We start from the raw sequence: 19452 nt of genomic DNA, 5'->3' as shown, positions 1-19452 counted from the left end.
AAGACACAGAACCTCCTTTGTTTTCGTACGCGAGGCGTGGGACCCACGTGACCGATCGGCTCCGTTCCAAAAATACGAAAACCATCAACCATGAAGCGGAGGCCACCCGAGCATAGAAATAGCAAGAAAGAAAAAAAAACAAAAAAAAACCGCACGTAAAATCTAAAAAAACGCAAACGGACAACGAAAAAGGGGGGTGCAACACGAGGACTTCCCAGGGGGTCACCCATCCTAGTACTACTCTCGCCCAAGCACGCTTAACTGCGGAGTTCTGATAGGATCCGGTGCATTAGTGCTGGTATGATCGCACCCGAAATACTATCCATGCTTATTGCTTGTATGTCTTAAAAGACGCAGAACCTCCTTTGTTTTCGTACGCGAGGCGTGGGACCCACGTGACCGATCGGCTCCGTTCCAAAAATACGAAGACCATGAACCATGAAGCGGAGGCCACCCGAGCATAGAAATAGCAAGAAAGAAAAAAAAATAAAAAAAAACCGCACGTAAAATCTAAAAAAACGCAAACGGACAACGAAAAAGGGGGGTGCAACACGAGGACTTCCCAGGGGGTCACCAATCCTAGTACTACTCTCGCCCAAGCACGCTTAACTGCGGAGTTCTGATGGGATCCGATGCATTAGTGCTGGTATGATCGCACCCGAAATACTATCCATGCTTATTGCTTGTATGTCTTAAAAGACGCAGAACCTCCTTTGTTTTCGTACGCGAGACGTGGGACCCACGTGACCGATCGGCTCCGTTCCAAAAATACGAAGACCATGAACCATGAAACGGAGGCCACCCGAGCATAGAAATAGCAAGAAAGAAAAAAAAACAAAAAAAAACCGCACGTAAAATCTAAAAAAACGCAAACGGACAACGAAAAAGGGGGGTGCAACACGAGGACTTCCCAGGGGGTCACCCATCCTAGTACTACTCTCGCCCAAGCACGCTTAACTGCGGAGTGCTGATGGGATTCGGTGCATTAGTGCTGGTATGATCGCACCCAAAATACTATCCATGCTTATTGCTTGTATGTCTTAAAAGACGCAGAAACTCCTTTGTTTTCGTACGCGAGGCGTGGGACCCACGTGACCGATCAGCTCCGTTCCAAAAATACGAAGACCATGAACCATGAAGCGGAGGCCACCCGAGCATAGAAATAGCAAGAAAGAAAAAAAAAACAAAAAAAAATCGCACGTAAAATCTAAAAAAACGCAAACGGACAACGAAAAAGGGGGGTGCAACACGAGGACTTCCCATGGGGTCACCCATCCTAGTACTACTCTCGCCCAAGCACGCTTAACTGCGGAGTTCTGATGGGATCCGGTGCATTAGTGCTGGTATGATCGCACCCGAAATATTGTCCATGCTTATTGCTTGTATGTCTTAAAAGACACAGAACCTCCTTTGTTTTCGTACGCGAGGCGTGGGACCCACGTGACCGATCGGCTCCGTTCCAAAAATACGAAGACCATGAACCATGAAGCGGAGGCCACCCGAGCATAGAAATAGCAAGAAAAAAAAAAACAAAAAAAAACCGCACGTAAAATCTAAAAAAACGCAAACGGACAACGAAAAAGGGGGGTGCAACACGAGGACTTCCCAGGGGGTCACCCATCCTAGTACTACTCTCGCCCAAGCACGCTAAACTGCGGAGTTCTGATGGGATCCGGTGCATTAGTGCTGGTATGATCGCACCCAAAATATTATCCATGCTTATTGCTTGTATGTCTTAAAAGACGCAGAAACTCCTTTATTTTCGTACGCGAGGCGTGGGACCCACGTGACCGATCAGCTCCGTTCCAAAAATACGAAGACCATGAACCATGAAGCGGAGGCCACCCTAGCATAGAAATAGCAAGAAAGAAAAAAAAACAAAAAAAAACCGCACGTAAAATCTAAAAAAACGCAAACGGACAACGAAAAAGGGGGGGTGCAACACGAGGACTTCCCATGGGGTCACCCATCCTAGTACTACTCTCGCCCAAGCACGCTTAACTGCGGAGTTCTGATGGGATCCGGTGCATTAGTGCTGGTATGATCGCACCCGAAATATTGTCCATGCTTATTGCTTGTATGTCTTAAAAGACACAGAACCTCCTTTGTTTTCGTACGCGAGGCGTGGGACCCACGTGACCGATCGGCTCCGTTCCAAAAATACGAAGACCATGAACCATGAAGCGGAGGCCACCCGAGCATAGAAATAGCAAGAAAAAAAAAACAAAAAAAAAACCGCACGTAAAATCTAAAAAAACGCAAACGGACAACGAAAAAGTGGGGGTGCAACACGAGGACTTCCCAGGGGGTCACCCATCCTAGTACTACTCTCGCCCAAGCACGCTTAACTGCGGAGTTCTGATGGGATCTGGTGCATTAGTGCTGGTATGATCGCACCCGAAATACTATCCATGCTTATTGCTTGTATGTTTTAAAAGACGCAGAACCTCCTTTGTTTTCGTACGCGAGGCGTGGGACCCACGTGACCGATCGGCTCCGTTCCAAAAATACGAAGACCATGAACCATGAAGCGGAGGCCACCCGAGCATAGAAATAGCAAGAAAGAAAAAAAAACAAAAAAAAACCGCACGTAAAATCTAAAAAAACGCAAACGGACAACGAAAAAGGGGGGTGCAACACGAGGACTTACCAGGGGGTCACCCATCCTAGTACTACTCTCGCCCAAGCACGCTTAACTGCAGAGTTCTGATGGGATCCGGTGCATTAGTGCTGGTATGATCGCACCCGAAATACTATCCATGCTTATTGCTTGTATGTCTTAAAAGACGCAGAACCTCCTTTGTTTTCGTACGCGAGGCGTGGGACCCACGTGACCGATCGGCTCCGTTCCAAAAATACGAAGACCATGAACCATGAAACGGAGGCCACCCGAGCATAGAAATAGCAAGAAAGAAAAAAAACAAAAAAAAAACCGCACGTAAAATCTAAAAAAACGCAAACGGACAACGAAAAAAGGGGGAGCAACACGAGGACTTCCCAGGGGGTCACCCATCCTAGTACTACTCTCGCCCAAGCACGCTTAACTGCGAAGTTCTGATGGGATCCGGTGCATTAGTGCTGGTATGATCGCACCCGAAATACTATCCATGCTTATTGCTTGTATGTCTTAAAAGACGCAGAACCTCCTTTGTTTTCGTACGCGAGGCGTGGAACCCACGTGACCGATCGGCTCCGTTCCAAAAATACGAAAACCATCAACCATGAAGCGGAGGCCACCCGAGCATAGAAATAGCAAGAAAGAAAAAAAAACAAAAAAAAACCGCACGTAAAATCTAAAAAAACGCAAACAGACAACGAAAAAGGGGGGTGCAACACGAGGACTTCCCAGGGGGTCACCCATCCTAGTACTACTCTCGCCCAAGCACGCTTAACTGCGGAGTTCTGATGGGATCCGGTGCATTAGTGCTGGTATGATCGCACCCGAAATACTATCCATGCTTATTGCTTGTATGTCTTAAAAGACGCAGAACCTCCTTTGTTTTCGTACGCGAGGCGTGGGACCTACGTGACCGATCGGTTCCGTTCCAAAAATACGAAGACCATGAACCATGAAATGGAGGCCACCCGAGCATAGAAATAGCAAGAAAGAAAAAAAAACAAAAAAAAAACCGCATGTAAAATCTAAAAAAACGCAAACGGACAACGAAAAAGGGGGGTGCAACACGAGGACTTCCCAGGGGGTCACCCATCCTAGTACTACTCTCACCCAAGCACGCTTAACTGCGGAGTTCTGATGGGATCCGGTGCATTAGTGCTGGTATGATCGCACCCGAAATACTATCCATGCTTATTGCTTGTATGTCTTAAAAGACGGAGAACCTCCTTTGTTTTCGTACGCGAGGCGTGGGACCCACGTGACCGATCGGCTACGTTCCAAAAATACGAAGACCATGAACCATGAAACGGAGGCCACCCGAGCATAGAAATAGCAAGAAAGAAAAAAAAACAAAAAAAAACCGCACGTAAAATCTAAAAAAACGCAAACGGACAACGAAAAAGGGGGGTGCAACACGAGGACTTCCCAGGGGGTCACCCATCCTAGTACTACTCTAGCCCAAGCACGTTTAACTGCGGAGTTCTGATGGGATTCGGTGCATTAGTGCTGGTGTGATCGCACCCAAAATACTATCCATGCTTATTGCTTGTATGTCTTAAAAGACGCAGAAACTCCTTTGTTTTCGTACGCGAGGCGTGGGACCCACGTGACCGATCAGCTCCGTTCCAAAAATACGAAGACCATCAACCATGAAGCGGAGGCCACCCGAGCATAGAAATAGCAAGAAAGAAAAAAAAAACAAAAAAAAACCGCACGTAAAATCTAAAAAAACGCAAACGGACAACGAAAAAGGGGGTGCAACACGAGGACTTCCCATGGGGTCACCCATCCTAGTACTACTCTCGCCCAAGCACGCTTAACTGCGGAGTTCTGATGGGATCCGGTGCATTAGTGCTGGTATGATCGCACCCGAAATACTGTCCATTCTTATTGCTTGTATGTCTTAAAAGACACAGAACCTCCTTTGTTTTCGTACGCGAGGCGTGGGACCCACGTGACCGATCGGCTCCGTTCCAAAAATACGAAGACCATTAACCATGAAACGGAGGCCACCCGAGCATAGAAATAGCAAGAAAAAAAAAACAAAAAAAAACCGCACGTAAAATCTAAAAAAACGCAAACGGACAACAAAAAAGGGGGGTGCAACACGAGGACTTCCCAGGGGGTCACCCATCCTAGTACTACTCTCGCCCAAGCACGCTTAACTGCGGAGTTCTGATGGGATCCGGTGCATTAGTGCTGGTATGATCGCACCGGAAATACTATCCATGCTTATTGCTTGTATGTCTTAAAAGACGCAGAACCTCCTTTGTTTTCGTACGCGAGGCGTGGGACCCACGTGACCGATCGGCTCCGTTCCAAAAATACGAAGACCATGAACCATGAAACGGAGGCCACCCGAGCATAGAAATAGCAAGAAAGAAAAAAAAAACAAAAAAAAAACCGCACGTAAAATCTAAAAAAACGCAAACGGACAACGAAAAAGGGGGGTGCAACACGAGGACTTCCCAGGGGGTCACCCATCCTAGTACCACTCTCGCCCAAGCACGCTTAACTGCGGAGTTCTGATGGGATCCGGTGCATTAGTGCTGGTATGATCGCACCCGAAATACTATCCATGCTTATTGCTTGTATGTCTTAAAAGACGCAGAACCTCCTTTGTTTTCGTACGCGAGGCGTGGGACCCACGTGACCGATCGGCTCCGTTCCAAAAATACGAAGACCATGAACCATGAAACGGAGGCCACCCGAGCATAGAAATAGCAAGAAAGAAAAAAAAACAAAAAAAAACCGCACGTAAAATCTAAAAAAACGCAAACGGACAACGAAAAAGGGGGGTGCAACACGAGGACTTCCCAGGGGGTCACCCATCCTAGTACTACTCTCGCCCAAGCACGCTTAACTGCGGAGTTCTGATGGGATCCGGTGCATTAGTGCTGGTATGATCTCACCCAAAATACTATCCATGCTTATTGCTTGTATGTCTTAAAAGACGCAGAAACTCCTTTGTTTTCGTACGCGAGGCGTGGGACCCACGTGACCGATCAGCTCCGTTCAAAAAATACGAAGACCATCAACCATGAAGCGGAGGCCACCCGAGCATAGAAATAGCAAGAAAGAAAAAAAAACAAAAAAAAACCGCACGTAAAATCTAAAAAAACGCAAACGGACAACGAAAAAGGGGGGTGCAACACGAGGACTTCCCATGGGGTCACCCATCCTAGTACTACTCTCGCCCAAGCACGCTTAACTGCGGAGTTCTGATGGGATCCGGTGCATTAGTGCTGGTATGATCGCACCCGAAATACTGTCCATGCTTATTGCTTGTATGTCTTAAAAGACACAGAACCTCCTTTGTTTTCGTACGCGAGGCGTGGGATCCACGTGACCGATCGGCTCCGTTCCAAAAATACGAAGACCATGAACCATGAAACGGAGGCCACCCGAGCATAGAAATAGCAAGAAAAAAAAAACAAAAAAAAACCGCACGTAAAATCTAAAAAAACGCAAACGGACAACGAAAAAGTGGGGGTGCAACACGAGGACTTCCGAGGGGGTCACCCATCCTAGTACTACTCTCGCCCAAGCACGCTTCACTGCGGAGTTCTGATGGGATCCGGTGCATTAGTGCTGGTATGATCGCACCCGAAATACTATCCATGCTTATTGCTTTTATGTCTTAAAAGACGCAGAACCTCCTTTGTTTTCGTACGCGAGGCGTGGAACCCACGTGACCGATCGGCTCCGTTCCAAAAATACGAAAACCATCAACCATGAAGCGGAGGCCACCCGAGCATAGAAATAGCAAGAAAGAAAAAAAAACAAAAAAAAACCGCACGTAAAATCTAAAAAAACGCAAACGGACAACGAAAAAGGGGGGTGCAACACGAGGACTTCCCAGGGGGTCACCCATCCTAGTACTACTCTAGCCCAAGCACGCTTAACTGCGGAGTTCTGATGGGATTCGGTGCATTAGTGCTGGTGTGATCGCACCCAAAATACTATCCATGCTTATTGCTTGTATGTCTTAAAAGACGCAGAAACTCCTTTGTTTTCGTACGCGAGGCGTGGGACCCACGTGACCGATCAGCTCCGTTCCAAAAATACGAAGACCATCAACCATGAAGCGGAGGCCACCCGAGCATAGAAATAGCAAGAAAGAAAAAAAAAACAAAAAAAACCGCACGTAAAATCTAAAAAAACGCAAACGGACAACGAAAAAGGGGGTGCAACACGAGGACTTCCCATGGGGTCACCCATCCTAGTACTACTCTCGCCCAAGCACGCTTAACTGCGGAGTTCTGATGGGATCCGGTGCATTAGTGCTGGTATGATCGCACCCGAAATACTGTCCATTCTTATTGCTTGTATGTCTTAAAAGACACAGAACCTCCTTTGTTTTCGTACGCGAGGCGTGGGACCCACGTGACCGATCGGCTCCGTTCCAAAAATACGAAGACCATTAACCATGAAACGGAGGCCACCCGAGCATAGAAATAGCAAGAAAAAAAAAACAAAAAAAAACCGCACGTAAAATCTAAAAAAACGCAAACGGACAACAAAAAAGGGGGGTGCAACACGAGGACTTCCCAGGGGGTCACCCATCCTAGTACTACTCTCGCCCAAGCACGCTTAACTGCGGAGTTCTGATGGGATCCGGTGCATTAGTGCTGGTATGATCGCACCGGAAATACTATCCATGCTTATTGCTTGTATGTCTTAAAAGACGCAGAACCTCCTTTGTTTTCGTACGCGAGGCGTGGGACCCACGTGACCGATCGGCTCCGTTCCAAAAATACGAAGACCATGAACCATGAAACGGAGGCCACCCGAGCATAGAAATAGCAAGAAAGAAAAAAAAAACAAAAAAAAAACCGCACGTAAAATCTAAAAAAACGCAAACGGACAACGAAAAATGGGGGTGCAACACGAGGACTTCCCAGGGGGTCACCCATCCTAGTACCACTCTCGCCCAAGCACGCTTCACTGCGGAGTTCTGATGGGATCCGGTGCATTAGTGCTGGTATGATCGCACCCGAAATACTATCCATGCTTATTGCTTGTATGTCTTAAAAGACGCAGAACCTCCTTTGTTTTCGTACGAGAGGCGTGGGACCCACGTGACCGATCGGCTCTGTTCCAAAAATACGAAGACCATGAACCATGAAACGGAGGCCACCCGAGCATAGAAATAGCAAGAAAGAAAAAAAAACAAAAAAAAACCGCACGTAAAATCTAAAAAAACGCAAACGGACAACGAAAAAGGGGGGTGCAACACGAGGACTTCCCAGGGGGTCACCCATCCTAGTACTACTCTCGCCCAAGCACGCTTAACTGCGGAGTTCTGATGGGATCCGGTGCATTAGTGCTGGTATGATCTCACCCAAAATACTATCCATGCTTATTGCTTGTATGTCTTAAAAGACGCAGAAACTCCTTTGTTTTCGTACGCGAGGCGTGGGACCCACGTGACCGATCAGCTCCGTTCCAAAAATACGAAGACCATCAACCATGAAGCGGAGGCCACCCGAGCATAGAAATAGCAAGAAAGAAAAAAAAACAAAAAAAAACCGCACGTAAAATCTAAAAAAACGCAAACGGACAACGAAAAAGGGGGGTGCAACACGAGGACTTCCCATGGGGTCACCCATCCTAGTACTACTCTCGCCCAAGCACGCTTAACTGCGGAGTTCTGATGGGATCCGGTGCATTAGTGCTGGTATGATCGCACCCGAAATACTGTCCATGCTTATTGCTTGTATGTCTTAAAAGACACAGAACCTCCTTTGTTTTCGTACGCGAGGCGTGGGATCCACGTGACCGATCGGCTCCGTTCCAAAAATACGAAGACCATGAACCATGAAACGGAGGCCACCCGAGCATAGAAATAGCAAGAAAAAAAAAAACAAAAAAAAACCGCACGTAAAATCTAAAAAAACGCAAACGGACAACGAAAAAGTGGGGGTGCAACACGAGGACTTCCCAGGGGGTCACCCATCCTAGTACTACTCTCGCCCAAGCACGCTTCACTGCGGAGTTCTGATGGGATCCGGTGCATTAGTGCTGGTATGATCGCACCCGAAATACTATCCATGCTTATTGCTTTTATGTCTTAAAAGACGCAGAACCTCCTTTGTTTTCGTACGCGAGGCGTGGAACCCACGTGACCGATCGGCTCCGTTCCAAAAATACGAAAACCATCAACCATGAAGCGGAGGCCACCCGAGCATAGAAATAGCAAGAAAGAAAAAAAAACAAAAAAAAACCGCACGTAAAATCTAAAAAAACGCAAACGGACAACGAAAAAGGGGGGTGCAACACGAGGACTTCCCAGGGGGTCACCCATCCTAGTACTACTCTCGCCCAAGCACGCTTAACTGCGGAGTTCTGATGGGATCCGGTGCATTAGTGCTGGTATGATCGCACCCGAAATACTATCCATGCTTATTGCTTGTATGTCTTAAAAGACGCAGAACCTCCTTTGTTTTCGTACGCGAGACGTGGGACCCACGTGACCGATCGGCTCCGTTCCAAAAATACGAAGACCATGAACCATGAAACGGAGGCCACCCGAGCATAGAAATAGCAAGAAAGAAAAAAAAACAAAAAAAAAACCGCACGTAAAATCTAAAAAAACGCAAACGGACAACGAAAAAGGGGGGTGCAACACGAGGACTTCCCATGGGGTCACCCATCCTAGTACTACTCTCGCCCAAGCACGCTTAACTGCGGAGTTCTGATGGGATCCGGTGCATTAGTGGTGGTATGATCGCACCCGAAATAATGTCCATGCTTATTGCTTATATGTCTTAAAAGACACAGAACCTCCTTTGTTTTCGTACGCGAGGCGTGGGACCCACGTGACCGATCGGCTCCGTTCCAAAAATACGAAAACCATCAACCATGAAGCGGAGGCCACCCGAGCATAGAAATAGCAAGAAAGAAAAAAAAACAAAAAAAAACCGCACGTAAAATCTAAAAAAACGCAAACGGACAACGAAAAAGGGGGGTGCAACACGAGGACTTCCCAGGGGGTCACCCATCCTAGTACTACTCTCGCCCAAGCACGCTTAACTGCGGAGTTCTGATAGGATCCGGTGCATTAGTGCTGGTATGATCGCACCCGAAATACTATCCATGCTTATTGCTTGTATGTCTTAAAAGACGCAGAACCTCCTTTGTTTTCGTACGCGAGGCGTGGGACCCACGTGACCGATCGGCTCCGTTCCAAAAATACGAAGACCATGAACCATGAAGCGGAGGCCACCCGAGCATAGAAATAGCAAGAAAGAAAAAAAAACAAAAAAAAACCGCACGTAAAATCTAAAAAAACGCAAACGGACAACGAAAAAGGGGGGTGCAACACGAGGACTTCCCAGGGGGTCACCCATCCTAGTACTACTCTCCCCCAAGCACGCTTAACTGCGGAGTTCTGATGGGATCCGATGCATTAGTGCTGGTATGATCGCACCCGAAATACTATCCATGCTTATTGCTTGTATTTCTTAAAAGACGCAGAACCTCCTTTGTTTTCGTACGCGAGACGTGGGACCCACGTGACCGATCGGCTCCGTTCCAAAAATACGAAGACCATGAACCATGAAACGGAGGCCACCCGAGCATAGAAATAGCAAGAAAGAAAAAAAAACAAAAAAAAACCGCACGTAAAATCTAAAAAAACGCAAACGGACAACGAAAAAGGGGGGTGCAACACGAGGACTTCCCAGGGGGTCACCCATCCTAGTACTACTCTCGCCCAAGCACGCTTAACTGCGGAGTTCTGATGGGATCCGGTGCATTAGTGCTGGTATGATCTCACCCAAAATACTATCCATGCTTATTGCTTGTATGTCTTAAAAGACGCAGAAACTCCTTTGTTTTCGTACGCGAGGCGTGGGACCCACGTGACCGATCAGCTCCGTTCCAAAAATACGAAGACCATCAACCATGAAGCGGAGGCCACCCGAGCATAGAAATAGCAAGAAAGAAAAAAAAACAAAAAAAAACCGCACGTAAAATCTAAAAAAACGCAAACGGACAACGAAAAAGGGGGGTGCAACACGAGGACTTCCCATGGGGTCACCCATCCTAGTACTACTCTCGCCCAAGCACGCTTAACTGCGGAGTTCTGATGGGATCCGGTGCATTAGTGCTGGTATGATCGCACCCGAAATACTGTCCATGCTTATTGCTTGTATGTCTTAAAAGACACAGAACCTCCTTTGTTTTCGTACGCGAGGCGTGGGATCCACGTGACCGATCGGCTCCGTTCCAAAAATACGAAGACCATGAACCATGAAACGGAGGCCACCCGAGCATAGAAATAGCAAGAAAAAAAAACAAAAAAAAACCGCACGTAAAATCTAAAAAAACGCAAACGGACAACGAAAAAGTGGGGGTGCAACACGAGGACTTCCCAGGGGGTCACCCATCCTAGTACTACTCTCGCCCAAGCACGCTTCACTGCGGAGTTCTGATGGGATCCGGTGCATTAGTGCTGGTATGATCGCACCCGAAATACTATCCATGCTTATTGCTTTTATGTCTTAAAAGACGCAGAACCTCCTTTGTTTTCGTACGCGAGGCGTGGAACCCACGTGACCGATCGGCTCCGTTCCAAAAATACGAAAACCATCAACCATGAAGCGGAGGCCACCCGAGCATAGAAATAGCAAGAAAGAAAAAAAAACAAAAAAAAACCGCACGTAAAATCTAAAAAAACGCAAACGGACAACGAAAAAGGGGAGTGCAACACGAGGACTTCCCAGGGGGTCACCCATCCTAGTACTACTCTCGCCCAAGCATGCTTAACTGCGGAGTTCTGATGGGATCCGGTGCATTAGTGCTGGTATGATCGCACCCGAAATACTATCCATGCTTATTGCTTGTATGTCTTAAAAGACGCAGAACCTCCTTTGTTTTCGTACGCGAGGCGTGGAACCCACGTGATCGATCGGCTCCGTTCCAAAAATACGAAAACCATCAACCATGAAGCGGAGGCCACCCGAGCATAGAAATAGCAAGAAAGAAAAAAAAACAAAAAAAAACCGCACGTAAAATCTAAAAAAACGCAAACGGACAACGAAAAAGGGGGGTGCAACACGAGGACTTCCCAGGGGGTCACCCATCCTAGTACTACTCTCGCCCAAGCACGCTTAACTGCGGAGTTCTGATAGGATCCGGTGCATTAGTGCTGGTATGATCGCACCCGAAATACTATCCATGCTTATTGCTTGTATGTCTTAAAAGACGCAGAACCTCCTTTGTTTTCGTACGCGAGGCGTGGGACCCACGTGACCGATCGGCTCCGTTCCAAAAATACGAAGACCATGAACCATGAAGCGGAGGCCACCCGAGCATAGAAATAGCAAGAAAGAAAAAAAAACAAAAAAAAACCGCATGTAAAATCTATAAAAACGCAAACGGACAACGAAAAAGGGGGGTGCAACACGAGGACTTCCCAGGGGGTCACCCATCCTAGTACTACTCTCGCCCAAGCACGCTTAACTGCGGAGTTCTGATGGGATCCGGTGCATTAGTGCTGGTATGATCTCACCCAAAATACTATCCATGCTTATTGCTTGTATGTCTTAAAAGACGCAGAAACTCCTTTGTTTTCGTACGCGAGGCGTGGGACCCACGTGACCGATCAGCTCCGTTCCAAAAATACGAAGACCATCAACCAAGAAGCGGAGGCCACCCGAGCATAGAAATAGCAAGAAAGAAAAAAAAACAAAAAAAAACCGCACGTAAAATCTAAAAAAACGCAAACGGACAACGAAAAAGGGGGGTGCAACACGAGGACTTCCCATGGGGTCACCCATCCTAGTACTACTCTCGCCCAAGCACGCTTAACTGCGGAGTTCTGATGGGATCCGGTGCATTAGTGCTGGTATGATCGCACCCGAAATACTGTCCATGCTTATTGCTTGTATGTCTTAAAAGACACAGAACCTCCTTTGTTTTCGTACGCGAGGCGTGGGATCCACGTGACCGATCGGCTCCGTTCCAAAAATACGAAGACCATGAACCATGAAACGGAGGCCACCCGAGCATAGAAATAGCAAGAAAAAAAAACAAAAAAAAACCGCACGTAAAATCTAAAAAAACGCAAACGGACAACGAAAAAGTGGGGGTGCAACACGAGGACTTCCCAGGGGGTCACCCATCCTAGTACTACTCTCGCCCAAGCACGCTTCACTGCGGAGTTCTGATGGGATCCGGTGCATTAGTGCTGGTATGATCGCACCCGAAATACTATCCATGCTTATTGCTTTTATGTCTTAAAAGACGCAGAACCTCCTTTGTTTTCGTACGCGAGGCGTGGAACCCACGTGACCGATCGGCTCCGTTCCAAAAATACGAAAACCATCAACCATGAAGCGGAGGCCACCCGAGCATAGAAATAGCAAGAAAGAAAAAAAAACAAAAAAAAACCGCACGTAAAATCTAAAAAAACGCAAACGGACAACGAAAAAGGGGGGTGCAACACGAGGACTTCCCAGGGGGTCACCCATCCTAGTACTACTCTCGCCCAAGCATGCTTAACTGCGGAGTTCTGATGGGATCCGGTGCATTAGTGCTGGTATGATCGCACCCGAAATACTATCCATGCTTATTGCTTGTATGTCTTAAAAGACGCAGAACCTCCTTTGTTTTCGTACGCGAGGCGTGGAACCCACGTGATCGATCGGCTCCGTTCCAAAAATACGAAAACCATCAACCATGAAGCGGAGGCCACCCGAGCATAGAAATAGCAAGAAAGAAAAAAAAACAAAAAAAAACCGCACGTAAAATCTAAAAAAACGCAAACGGACAACGAAAAAGGGGGGTGCAACACGAGGACTTCCCAGGGGGTCACCCATCCTAGTACTACTCTCGCCCAAGCACGCTTAACTGCGGAGTTCTGATAGGATCCGGTGCATTAGTGCTGGTATGATCGCACCCGAAATACTATCCATGCTTATTGCTTGTATGTCTTAAAAGACGCAGAACCTCCTTTGTTTTCGTACGCGAGGCGTGGGACCCACGTGACCGATCGGCTCCGTTCCAAAAATACGAAGACCATGAACCATGAAGCGGAGGCCACCCGAGCATAGAAATAGCAAGAAAGAAAAAAAAACAAAAAAAAACCGCATGTAAAATCTATAAAAACGCAAACGGACAACGAAAAAGGGGGGTGCAACACGAGGACTTCCCAGGGGGTCACCCATCCTAGTACTACTCTCGCCCAAGCACGCTTAACTGCGGAGTTCTGATGGGATCCGGTGCATTAGTGCTGGTATGATCTCACCCAAAATACTATCCATGCTTATTGCTTGTATGTCTTAAAAGACGCAGAAACTCCTTTGTTTTCGTACGCGAGGCGTGGGACCCACGTGACCGATCAGCTCCGTTCCAAAAATACGAAGACCATCAACCATGAAGCGGAGGCCACCCGAGCATAGAAATAGCAAGAAAGAAAAAAAAACAAAAAAAAACCGCACGTAAAATCTAAAAAAACGCAAACGGACAACGAAAAAGGGGGGTGCAACACGAGGACTTCCCATGGGGTCACCCATCCTAGTACTACTCTCGCCCAAGCACGCTTAACTGCGGAGTTCTGATGGGATCCGGTGCATTAGTGCTGGTATGATCGCACCCGAAATACTGTCCATGCTTATTGCTTGTATGTCTTAAAAGACACAGAACCTCCTTTGTTTTCGTACGCGAGGCGTGGGATCCACGTGACCGATCGGCTCCGTTCCAAAAATACGAAGACCATGAACCATGAAACGGAGGCCACCCGAGCATAGAAATAGCAAGAAAAAAAAACAAAAAAAAACCGCACGTAAAATCTAAAAAAACGCAAACGGACAACGAAAAAGTGGGGGTGCAACACGAGGACTTCCCAGGGGGTCACCCATCCTAGTACTACTCTCGCCCAAGCACGCTTCACTGCGGAGTTCTGATGGGATCCGGTGCATTAGTGCTGGTATGATCGCACCCGAAATACTATCCATGCTTATTGCTTTTATGTCTTAAAAGACGCAGAACCTCCTTTGTTTTCGTACGCGAGGCGTGGAACCCACGTGACCGATCGGCTCCGTTCCAAAAATACGAAAACCATCAACCATGAAGCGGAGGCCACCCGAGCATAGAAATAGCAAGAAAGAAAAAAAAACAAAAAAAAACCGCACGTAAAATCTAAAAAAACGCAAACGGACAACGAAAAAGGGGGGTGCAACACGAGGACTTCCCAGGGGGTCACCCATCCTAGTACTACTCTCGCCCAAGCATGCTTAACTGCGGAGTTCTGATGGGATCCGGTGCATTAGTGCTGGTATGATCGCACCCGAAATACTATCCATGCTTATTGCTTGTATGTCTTAAAAGACGCAGAACCTCCTTTGTTTTCGTACGCGAGGCGTGGAACCCACGTGATCGATCGGCTCCGTTCCAAAAATACGAAAACCATCAACCATGAAGCGGAGGCCACCCGAGCATAGAAATAGCAAGAAAGAAAAAAAACAAAAAAAAACCGCACGTAAAATCTAAAAAAACGCAAACGGACAACGAAAAAGGGGGGTGCAACACGAGGACTTCCCAGGGGGTCACCCATCCTAGTACTACTCTCGCCCAAGCACGCTTAACTGCGGAGTTCTGATAGGATCCGGTGCATTAGTGCTGGTATGATCGCACCCGAAATACTATCCATGCTTATTGCTTGTATGTCTTAAAAGACGCAGAACCTCCTTTGTTTTCGTACGCGAGGCGTGGGACCCACGTGACCGATCGGCTCCGTTCCAAAAATACGAAGACCATGAACCATGAAGCGGAGGCCACCCGAGCATAGAAATAGCAAGAAAGAAAAAAAAACAAAAAAAAACCGCATGTAAAATCTATAAAAACGCAAACGGACAACGAAAAAGGGGGGTGCAACACGAGGACTTCCCAGGGGGTCACCCATCCTAGTACTACTCTCGCCCAAGCACGCTTAACTGCGGAGTTCTGATGGGATCCGGTGCATTAGTGCTGGTATGATCTCACCCAAAATACTATCCATGCTTATTGCTTGTATGTCTTAAAAGACGCAGAAACTCCTTTGTTTTCGTACGCGAGGCGTGGGACCCACGTGACCGATCAGCTCCGTTCCAAAAATACGAAGACCATCAACCATGAAGCGGAGGCCACCCGAGCATAGAAATAGCAAGAAAGAAAAAAAAACAAAAAAAAACCGCACGTAAAATCTAAAAAAACGCAAACGGACAACGAAAAAGGGGGGTGCAACACGAGGACTTCCCAGGGGGTCACCCATCCTAGTACTACTCTCGCCCAAGCACGCTTAACTGCGGAGTTCTGATGGGATCCGATGCATTAGTGCTGGTATGATCGCACCCGAAATACTATCCGTGCTTATTGCTTGTATTTCTTAAAAGACGCAGAACCTCCTTTGTTTTCGTACGCGAGACGTGGGACCCACGTGACCGATCGGCTCCGTTCCAAAAATACGAAGACCATGAACCATGAAACGGAGGCCACCCGAGCATTGAAATAGCAAGAAAGAAAAAAAAAACAAAAAAAAAAACCGCACGTAAAATCTAAAAAAACGCAAACGGACAACAAAAAAGGGGGGTGCAACACGAGGACTTCCCATGGGGTCACCCATCCTAGTACTACTCTCGCCCAAGCACGCTTAACTGCGGAGTTCTGATGGGATCCGGTGCATTAGTGCTGGTATGATCGCACCCGAAATACTATCCATGCTTATTGCTTGTATGTCTTAAAAGACGCAGAACCTCCTTTGTTTTCGTACGCGCGGCGTGGGACCCACGTGACCGATCGGCTCCGTTCCAAAAATACGAAGACCATGAACCATGAAACGGAGGCCACCCGAGCATAGAAATAGCAAGAAAGAAAAAAAAAATAAAAAAAAAACCGCACGTAAAATCTAAAAAAACGCAAACGGACAACGAAAAAGGGGGGTGCAACACGAGGACTTCCCAGGGGGTCACCCATCCTAGTACTACTCTCGCCCAAGCACGTTTAACTGCGGAGTTCTGATGGGATCCGGTGCATTAGTGCTGGTATGATCGCACCCGAAATACTATCCATGCTTATTGCTTGTATGTCTTAAAAGACGCAGAACCTCCTTTGTTTTCGTACGCGAGGCGTGGGACCCACGTGACCGATCGGCTCCGTTCCAAAAATACGAAGACCATGAACCATGAAACGGAGGCCACCCGAGCATAGAAATAGCAAGAAAGAAAAAAAAACAAAAAAAAACCGCACGTAAAATCTAAAAAAACGCAAACGGACAACGAAAAAGGCGGGTGCAACACGAGGACTTCCCAGGGGGTCACCCATCCTAGTACTACTCTCGCCCAAGCACGCTTAACTGCGGAGTTCTGATGGGATCCGGTGCATTAGTGCTGGTATGATCGCACCCAAAATACTATCCATGCTTATTGCTTGTATGTCTTAAAAGACGCAAAAACTCCTTTGTTTTCGTACGCGAGGCGTGGGACCCACGTGACCGATCAGCTCCGTTCCAAAAATACGAAGACCATCAACCATGAAGCGGAGGCCACCCGAGCATAGAAATAGCAAGAAAGAAAAAAAAACAAAAAAAAACCGCACGTAAAATCTAAAAAAACGCAAACGGACAACGAAAAAGGGGGGTGCAACACGAGGACTTCCCAGGGGGTCACCCATCCTAGTACTACTCTCGCCCAAGCACGCTAAACTGCGGAGTTCTGATGGGATCCGGTGCATTAGTGCTGGTATGATCGCACCCAAAATACTATCCATGCTTATTGCTTGTATGTCTTAAAAGACGCAGAAACTCCTTTGTTTTCGTACGCGAGGCGTGGGACCCACGTGACCGATCAGCTCCGTTCCAAAAATACGAAGACCATCAACCATGAAGCGGAGGCCACCCGAGCATAGAAATAGCAAGAAAGAAAAAAAAACAAAAAAAAAACCGCACGTAAAATCTAAAAAAACGCAAACGGACAACGAAAAAGGGGGGTGCAACACGAGGACTTCCCATGGGGTCACCCATCCTAGTACTACTCTCGCCCAAGCACGCTTAACTGCGGAGTTCTGATGGGATCCGGTGCATTAGTGCTGGTATGATCGCACCCGAAATACTGTCCATGCTTATTGCTTGTATGTCTTAAAAGACACAGAACCTCCTTTGTTTTCGTACGCGAGGCGTGGGACCCACGTGACCGATCGGCTCCGTTCCAAATATACGAAGACCATGAACCATGAAGCGGAGGCCACCCGAGCATAGAAATAGCAAGAAAGAAAAAAAAAACAAAAAAAAAACCGCACGTAAAATCTAAAAAAACGCAAACGGACAACGAAAAAGGGGGGTGCAACACGAGGACTTCCCATGGGGTCACCCATCCTAGTACTACTCTCGCCCAAGCACGCTTAACTGCGGAGTTCTGATGGGATCCGGTGCATTAGTGCTGGTATGATCGCACCCGAAATACTATCCATGCTTATTGCTTGTATGTCTTAAAAGACGCAGAACCTCCTTTGTTTTCGTACGCGAGGCGTGGGACCCACGTGACCGATCGGCTCCGTTCCAAAAATACGAAGACCATGAACCATGAAACGGAGGCCACCCGAGCATAGAAATAGCAAGAAAGAAAAAAAAACAAAAAAAAACCGCACGTAAAATCTAAAAAAACGCAAACGGACAACGAAAAAGGGGGGTGCAACACGAGGACTTCCCAGGGGGTCACCCATCCTAGTACTACTCTCGCCCAAGCACGCTTAACTGCGGAGTTCTGATGGGATCCGGTGCATTAGTGCTTGTATGATCTCACCCAAAATACTATCCATGCTTATTGCTTGTATGTCTTAAAAGACGCAGAAACTCCTTTGTTTTCGTACGCGAGGCGTGGGACCCACGTGACCGATCAGCTCCGTTCCAAAAATACGAAGACCATCAACCATGAAGCGGAGGCCACCCGAGCATAGAAATAGCAAGAAAGAAAAAAAAACAAAAAAAAACCGCACGTAAAATCTAAAAAAACGCAAACGGACAACGAAAAAGGGGGGTGCAACACGAGGACTTCCCATGGGGTCACCCATCCTAGTACTACTCTCGCCCAAGCACGCTTAACTGCGGAGTTCTGATGGGATCCGGTGCATTAGTGCTGGTATGATCGCACCCGAAATACTGTCCATGCTTATTGCTTGTATGTCTTAAAAGACACAGAACCTCCTTTGTTTTCGTACGCGAGGCGTGGGACCCACGTGACCGATCGGCTCCGTTCCAAAAATACGAAGACCATGAACCATGAAACGGAGGCCACCCGAGCATAGAAATAGCAAGAAAAAAAAAACAAAAAAAAAACCGCACGTAAAATCTAAAAAAACGCAAACGGACAACGAAAAAGTGGGGGTGCAACACGAGGACTTCCCAGGGGGTCACCCATCCTAGTACTACTCTCGCCCACGCACGCTTAACTGCGGAGTTCTGATGGGATCCGGTGCATTAGTGCTGGTATGATCGCACCCGAAATACTATCCATGCTTATTGCTTTTATGTCTTAAAAGACGCAGAACCTCCTTTGTTTTCGTACGCGAGGCGTGGAACCCACGTGACCGATCGGCTCCGTTCCAAAAATACGAAAACCATCAACCATGAAGCGGAGGCCACCCGAGCATAGAAATAGCAAGAAAGAAAAAAAAACAAAAAAAAACCGCACGTAAAATCTAAAAAAACGCAAACGGACAACGAAAAAGGGGGGTGCAACACGAGGACTTCCCAGGGGGTCACCCATCCTAGTACTACTCTCGCCCAAGCACGCTAAACTGCGGAGTTCTGATGGGATCCGGTGCATTAGTGCTGGTATGATCGCACCCAAAATACT

General features: G+C 47.4%; 56 non-coding genes across 56 annotated transcripts; all 56 read right to left on the bottom strand.

Moving 5' to 3' along the window:
* Positions 1–193: 193 nt before the first annotated feature.
* On the bottom strand, positions 194–312 carry LOC145138300 (5S ribosomal RNA). Its single transcript, XR_013721434.1, has one exon. It is a non-coding gene; the product is annotated as a 5S ribosomal RNA (ribosomal RNA).
* Positions 313–541: 229 nt separating this feature from the next.
* LOC145147719 (5S ribosomal RNA) lies at positions 542–660 on the bottom strand. Its single transcript, XR_013728614.1, has one exon. It is a non-coding gene; the product is annotated as a 5S ribosomal RNA (ribosomal RNA).
* A 229-nt stretch (positions 661–889) lies between these two features.
* Positions 890–1008, bottom strand: LOC145147365 (5S ribosomal RNA). Its single transcript, XR_013728272.1, has one exon. It is a non-coding gene; the product is annotated as a 5S ribosomal RNA (ribosomal RNA).
* A 230-nt stretch (positions 1009–1238) lies between these two features.
* Positions 1239–1357, bottom strand: LOC145153095 (5S ribosomal RNA). The gene has a single exon (XR_013733622.1). It is a non-coding gene; the product is annotated as a 5S ribosomal RNA (ribosomal RNA).
* Positions 1358–1584: 227 nt separating this feature from the next.
* Positions 1585–1703, bottom strand: LOC145143594 (5S ribosomal RNA). The gene has a single exon (XR_013724625.1). It is a non-coding gene; the product is annotated as a 5S ribosomal RNA (ribosomal RNA).
* A 230-nt stretch (positions 1704–1933) lies between these two features.
* On the bottom strand, positions 1934–2052 carry LOC145153094 (5S ribosomal RNA). The gene has a single exon (XR_013733621.1). It is a non-coding gene; the product is annotated as a 5S ribosomal RNA (ribosomal RNA).
* Positions 2053–2280: 228 nt separating this feature from the next.
* LOC145155594 (5S ribosomal RNA) lies at positions 2281–2399 on the bottom strand. Its single transcript, XR_013736026.1, has one exon. It is a non-coding gene; the product is annotated as a 5S ribosomal RNA (ribosomal RNA).
* A 229-nt stretch (positions 2400–2628) lies between these two features.
* LOC145146918 (5S ribosomal RNA) lies at positions 2629–2747 on the bottom strand. Its single transcript, XR_013727840.1, has one exon. It is a non-coding gene; the product is annotated as a 5S ribosomal RNA (ribosomal RNA).
* Positions 2748–2976: 229 nt separating this feature from the next.
* Positions 2977–3095, bottom strand: LOC145145280 (5S ribosomal RNA). The gene has a single exon (XR_013726261.1). It is a non-coding gene; the product is annotated as a 5S ribosomal RNA (ribosomal RNA).
* A 229-nt stretch (positions 3096–3324) lies between these two features.
* Positions 3325–3443, bottom strand: LOC145147414 (5S ribosomal RNA). Its single transcript, XR_013728318.1, has one exon. It is a non-coding gene; the product is annotated as a 5S ribosomal RNA (ribosomal RNA).
* Positions 3444–3673: 230 nt separating this feature from the next.
* LOC145155776 (5S ribosomal RNA) lies at positions 3674–3792 on the bottom strand. Its single transcript, XR_013736205.1, has one exon. It is a non-coding gene; the product is annotated as a 5S ribosomal RNA (ribosomal RNA).
* A 229-nt stretch (positions 3793–4021) lies between these two features.
* LOC145149653 (5S ribosomal RNA) lies at positions 4022–4140 on the bottom strand. Its single transcript, XR_013730506.1, has one exon. It is a non-coding gene; the product is annotated as a 5S ribosomal RNA (ribosomal RNA).
* Positions 4141–4369: 229 nt separating this feature from the next.
* Positions 4370–4488, bottom strand: LOC145153092 (5S ribosomal RNA). Its single transcript, XR_013733620.1, has one exon. It is a non-coding gene; the product is annotated as a 5S ribosomal RNA (ribosomal RNA).
* A 226-nt stretch (positions 4489–4714) lies between these two features.
* Positions 4715–4833, bottom strand: LOC145137233 (5S ribosomal RNA). Its single transcript, XR_013720967.1, has one exon. It is a non-coding gene; the product is annotated as a 5S ribosomal RNA (ribosomal RNA).
* Positions 4834–5064: 231 nt separating this feature from the next.
* Positions 5065–5183, bottom strand: LOC145155315 (5S ribosomal RNA). The gene has a single exon (XR_013735762.1). It is a non-coding gene; the product is annotated as a 5S ribosomal RNA (ribosomal RNA).
* Positions 5184–5412: 229 nt separating this feature from the next.
* Positions 5413–5531, bottom strand: LOC145144196 (5S ribosomal RNA). Its single transcript, XR_013725211.1, has one exon. It is a non-coding gene; the product is annotated as a 5S ribosomal RNA (ribosomal RNA).
* Positions 5532–5760: 229 nt separating this feature from the next.
* Positions 5761–5879, bottom strand: LOC145153090 (5S ribosomal RNA). Its single transcript, XR_013733618.1, has one exon. It is a non-coding gene; the product is annotated as a 5S ribosomal RNA (ribosomal RNA).
* Positions 5880–6106: 227 nt separating this feature from the next.
* On the bottom strand, positions 6107–6225 carry LOC145143994 (5S ribosomal RNA). Its single transcript, XR_013725017.1, has one exon. It is a non-coding gene; the product is annotated as a 5S ribosomal RNA (ribosomal RNA).
* A 229-nt stretch (positions 6226–6454) lies between these two features.
* Positions 6455–6573, bottom strand: LOC145149038 (5S ribosomal RNA). Its single transcript, XR_013729901.1, has one exon. It is a non-coding gene; the product is annotated as a 5S ribosomal RNA (ribosomal RNA).
* A 228-nt stretch (positions 6574–6801) lies between these two features.
* On the bottom strand, positions 6802–6920 carry LOC145153089 (5S ribosomal RNA). The gene has a single exon (XR_013733617.1). It is a non-coding gene; the product is annotated as a 5S ribosomal RNA (ribosomal RNA).
* A 226-nt stretch (positions 6921–7146) lies between these two features.
* LOC145137225 (5S ribosomal RNA) lies at positions 7147–7265 on the bottom strand. Its single transcript, XR_013720966.1, has one exon. It is a non-coding gene; the product is annotated as a 5S ribosomal RNA (ribosomal RNA).
* A 231-nt stretch (positions 7266–7496) lies between these two features.
* LOC145142682 (5S ribosomal RNA) lies at positions 7497–7615 on the bottom strand. Its single transcript, XR_013723752.1, has one exon. It is a non-coding gene; the product is annotated as a 5S ribosomal RNA (ribosomal RNA).
* Positions 7616–7844: 229 nt separating this feature from the next.
* Positions 7845–7963, bottom strand: LOC145144195 (5S ribosomal RNA). The gene has a single exon (XR_013725210.1). It is a non-coding gene; the product is annotated as a 5S ribosomal RNA (ribosomal RNA).
* A 229-nt stretch (positions 7964–8192) lies between these two features.
* Positions 8193–8311, bottom strand: LOC145153088 (5S ribosomal RNA). Its single transcript, XR_013733616.1, has one exon. It is a non-coding gene; the product is annotated as a 5S ribosomal RNA (ribosomal RNA).
* A 228-nt stretch (positions 8312–8539) lies between these two features.
* Positions 8540–8658, bottom strand: LOC145154474 (5S ribosomal RNA). Its single transcript, XR_013734946.1, has one exon. It is a non-coding gene; the product is annotated as a 5S ribosomal RNA (ribosomal RNA).
* Positions 8659–8887: 229 nt separating this feature from the next.
* On the bottom strand, positions 8888–9006 carry LOC145147402 (5S ribosomal RNA). Its single transcript, XR_013728307.1, has one exon. It is a non-coding gene; the product is annotated as a 5S ribosomal RNA (ribosomal RNA).
* Positions 9007–9236: 230 nt separating this feature from the next.
* LOC145145362 (5S ribosomal RNA) lies at positions 9237–9355 on the bottom strand. Its single transcript, XR_013726338.1, has one exon. It is a non-coding gene; the product is annotated as a 5S ribosomal RNA (ribosomal RNA).
* Positions 9356–9584: 229 nt separating this feature from the next.
* LOC145138294 (5S ribosomal RNA) lies at positions 9585–9703 on the bottom strand. Its single transcript, XR_013721433.1, has one exon. It is a non-coding gene; the product is annotated as a 5S ribosomal RNA (ribosomal RNA).
* Positions 9704–9932: 229 nt separating this feature from the next.
* Positions 9933–10051, bottom strand: LOC145148035 (5S ribosomal RNA). The gene has a single exon (XR_013728938.1). It is a non-coding gene; the product is annotated as a 5S ribosomal RNA (ribosomal RNA).
* A 229-nt stretch (positions 10052–10280) lies between these two features.
* LOC145144194 (5S ribosomal RNA) lies at positions 10281–10399 on the bottom strand. Its single transcript, XR_013725209.1, has one exon. It is a non-coding gene; the product is annotated as a 5S ribosomal RNA (ribosomal RNA).
* Positions 10400–10628: 229 nt separating this feature from the next.
* LOC145153087 (5S ribosomal RNA) lies at positions 10629–10747 on the bottom strand. The gene has a single exon (XR_013733615.1). It is a non-coding gene; the product is annotated as a 5S ribosomal RNA (ribosomal RNA).
* Positions 10748–10973: 226 nt separating this feature from the next.
* LOC145154473 (5S ribosomal RNA) lies at positions 10974–11092 on the bottom strand. The gene has a single exon (XR_013734945.1). It is a non-coding gene; the product is annotated as a 5S ribosomal RNA (ribosomal RNA).
* A 229-nt stretch (positions 11093–11321) lies between these two features.
* LOC145139995 (5S ribosomal RNA) lies at positions 11322–11440 on the bottom strand. The gene has a single exon (XR_013722055.1). It is a non-coding gene; the product is annotated as a 5S ribosomal RNA (ribosomal RNA).
* A 229-nt stretch (positions 11441–11669) lies between these two features.
* Positions 11670–11788, bottom strand: LOC145138287 (5S ribosomal RNA). The gene has a single exon (XR_013721432.1). It is a non-coding gene; the product is annotated as a 5S ribosomal RNA (ribosomal RNA).
* A 229-nt stretch (positions 11789–12017) lies between these two features.
* On the bottom strand, positions 12018–12136 carry LOC145144193 (5S ribosomal RNA). The gene has a single exon (XR_013725208.1). It is a non-coding gene; the product is annotated as a 5S ribosomal RNA (ribosomal RNA).
* A 229-nt stretch (positions 12137–12365) lies between these two features.
* On the bottom strand, positions 12366–12484 carry LOC145153086 (5S ribosomal RNA). The gene has a single exon (XR_013733614.1). It is a non-coding gene; the product is annotated as a 5S ribosomal RNA (ribosomal RNA).
* Positions 12485–12710: 226 nt separating this feature from the next.
* LOC145154472 (5S ribosomal RNA) lies at positions 12711–12829 on the bottom strand. Its single transcript, XR_013734944.1, has one exon. It is a non-coding gene; the product is annotated as a 5S ribosomal RNA (ribosomal RNA).
* Positions 12830–13058: 229 nt separating this feature from the next.
* LOC145136122 (5S ribosomal RNA) lies at positions 13059–13177 on the bottom strand. The gene has a single exon (XR_013720241.1). It is a non-coding gene; the product is annotated as a 5S ribosomal RNA (ribosomal RNA).
* A 229-nt stretch (positions 13178–13406) lies between these two features.
* On the bottom strand, positions 13407–13525 carry LOC145138279 (5S ribosomal RNA). Its single transcript, XR_013721430.1, has one exon. It is a non-coding gene; the product is annotated as a 5S ribosomal RNA (ribosomal RNA).
* A 229-nt stretch (positions 13526–13754) lies between these two features.
* On the bottom strand, positions 13755–13873 carry LOC145144192 (5S ribosomal RNA). Its single transcript, XR_013725207.1, has one exon. It is a non-coding gene; the product is annotated as a 5S ribosomal RNA (ribosomal RNA).
* Positions 13874–14102: 229 nt separating this feature from the next.
* Positions 14103–14221, bottom strand: LOC145153085 (5S ribosomal RNA). Its single transcript, XR_013733613.1, has one exon. It is a non-coding gene; the product is annotated as a 5S ribosomal RNA (ribosomal RNA).
* Positions 14222–14447: 226 nt separating this feature from the next.
* On the bottom strand, positions 14448–14566 carry LOC145154471 (5S ribosomal RNA). The gene has a single exon (XR_013734943.1). It is a non-coding gene; the product is annotated as a 5S ribosomal RNA (ribosomal RNA).
* A 229-nt stretch (positions 14567–14795) lies between these two features.
* On the bottom strand, positions 14796–14914 carry LOC145136117 (5S ribosomal RNA). The gene has a single exon (XR_013720236.1). It is a non-coding gene; the product is annotated as a 5S ribosomal RNA (ribosomal RNA).
* Positions 14915–15142: 228 nt separating this feature from the next.
* LOC145138265 (5S ribosomal RNA) lies at positions 15143–15261 on the bottom strand. Its single transcript, XR_013721419.1, has one exon. It is a non-coding gene; the product is annotated as a 5S ribosomal RNA (ribosomal RNA).
* A 229-nt stretch (positions 15262–15490) lies between these two features.
* LOC145144189 (5S ribosomal RNA) lies at positions 15491–15609 on the bottom strand. Its single transcript, XR_013725205.1, has one exon. It is a non-coding gene; the product is annotated as a 5S ribosomal RNA (ribosomal RNA).
* A 229-nt stretch (positions 15610–15838) lies between these two features.
* On the bottom strand, positions 15839–15957 carry LOC145155929 (5S ribosomal RNA). Its single transcript, XR_013736357.1, has one exon. It is a non-coding gene; the product is annotated as a 5S ribosomal RNA (ribosomal RNA).
* A 232-nt stretch (positions 15958–16189) lies between these two features.
* LOC145153084 (5S ribosomal RNA) lies at positions 16190–16308 on the bottom strand. Its single transcript, XR_013733612.1, has one exon. It is a non-coding gene; the product is annotated as a 5S ribosomal RNA (ribosomal RNA).
* Positions 16309–16539: 231 nt separating this feature from the next.
* Positions 16540–16658, bottom strand: LOC145154144 (5S ribosomal RNA). The gene has a single exon (XR_013734624.1). It is a non-coding gene; the product is annotated as a 5S ribosomal RNA (ribosomal RNA).
* A 229-nt stretch (positions 16659–16887) lies between these two features.
* LOC145154439 (5S ribosomal RNA) lies at positions 16888–17006 on the bottom strand. Its single transcript, XR_013734911.1, has one exon. It is a non-coding gene; the product is annotated as a 5S ribosomal RNA (ribosomal RNA).
* A 229-nt stretch (positions 17007–17235) lies between these two features.
* On the bottom strand, positions 17236–17354 carry LOC145143593 (5S ribosomal RNA). The gene has a single exon (XR_013724624.1). It is a non-coding gene; the product is annotated as a 5S ribosomal RNA (ribosomal RNA).
* Positions 17355–17584: 230 nt separating this feature from the next.
* LOC145153083 (5S ribosomal RNA) lies at positions 17585–17703 on the bottom strand. Its single transcript, XR_013733611.1, has one exon. It is a non-coding gene; the product is annotated as a 5S ribosomal RNA (ribosomal RNA).
* Positions 17704–17934: 231 nt separating this feature from the next.
* Positions 17935–18053, bottom strand: LOC145153082 (5S ribosomal RNA). Its single transcript, XR_013733610.1, has one exon. It is a non-coding gene; the product is annotated as a 5S ribosomal RNA (ribosomal RNA).
* Positions 18054–18282: 229 nt separating this feature from the next.
* Positions 18283–18401, bottom strand: LOC145148667 (5S ribosomal RNA). Its single transcript, XR_013729540.1, has one exon. It is a non-coding gene; the product is annotated as a 5S ribosomal RNA (ribosomal RNA).
* A 229-nt stretch (positions 18402–18630) lies between these two features.
* LOC145153081 (5S ribosomal RNA) lies at positions 18631–18749 on the bottom strand. The gene has a single exon (XR_013733609.1). It is a non-coding gene; the product is annotated as a 5S ribosomal RNA (ribosomal RNA).
* Positions 18750–18977: 228 nt separating this feature from the next.
* LOC145154875 (5S ribosomal RNA) lies at positions 18978–19096 on the bottom strand. Its single transcript, XR_013735345.1, has one exon. It is a non-coding gene; the product is annotated as a 5S ribosomal RNA (ribosomal RNA).
* A 229-nt stretch (positions 19097–19325) lies between these two features.
* On the bottom strand, positions 19326–19444 carry LOC145143592 (5S ribosomal RNA). The gene has a single exon (XR_013724623.1). It is a non-coding gene; the product is annotated as a 5S ribosomal RNA (ribosomal RNA).
* Between the last annotated feature and the right edge of the window lie 8 nt (positions 19445–19452).

Source organism: Lactuca virosa, chromosome 1 (genome assembly GCF_052849685.1).
Source record: "Lactuca virosa cultivar CGN04683 chromosome 1, Lactuca_virosa_CGN04683_v6, whole genome shotgun sequence".
NCBI classification, from domain to species: domain Eukaryota; kingdom Viridiplantae; phylum Streptophyta; class Magnoliopsida; order Asterales; family Asteraceae; genus Lactuca; species Lactuca virosa.
Note: the sequence above shows the minus strand (reverse complement) of the source record. Positions and strands in the feature narration are given on the sequence as shown.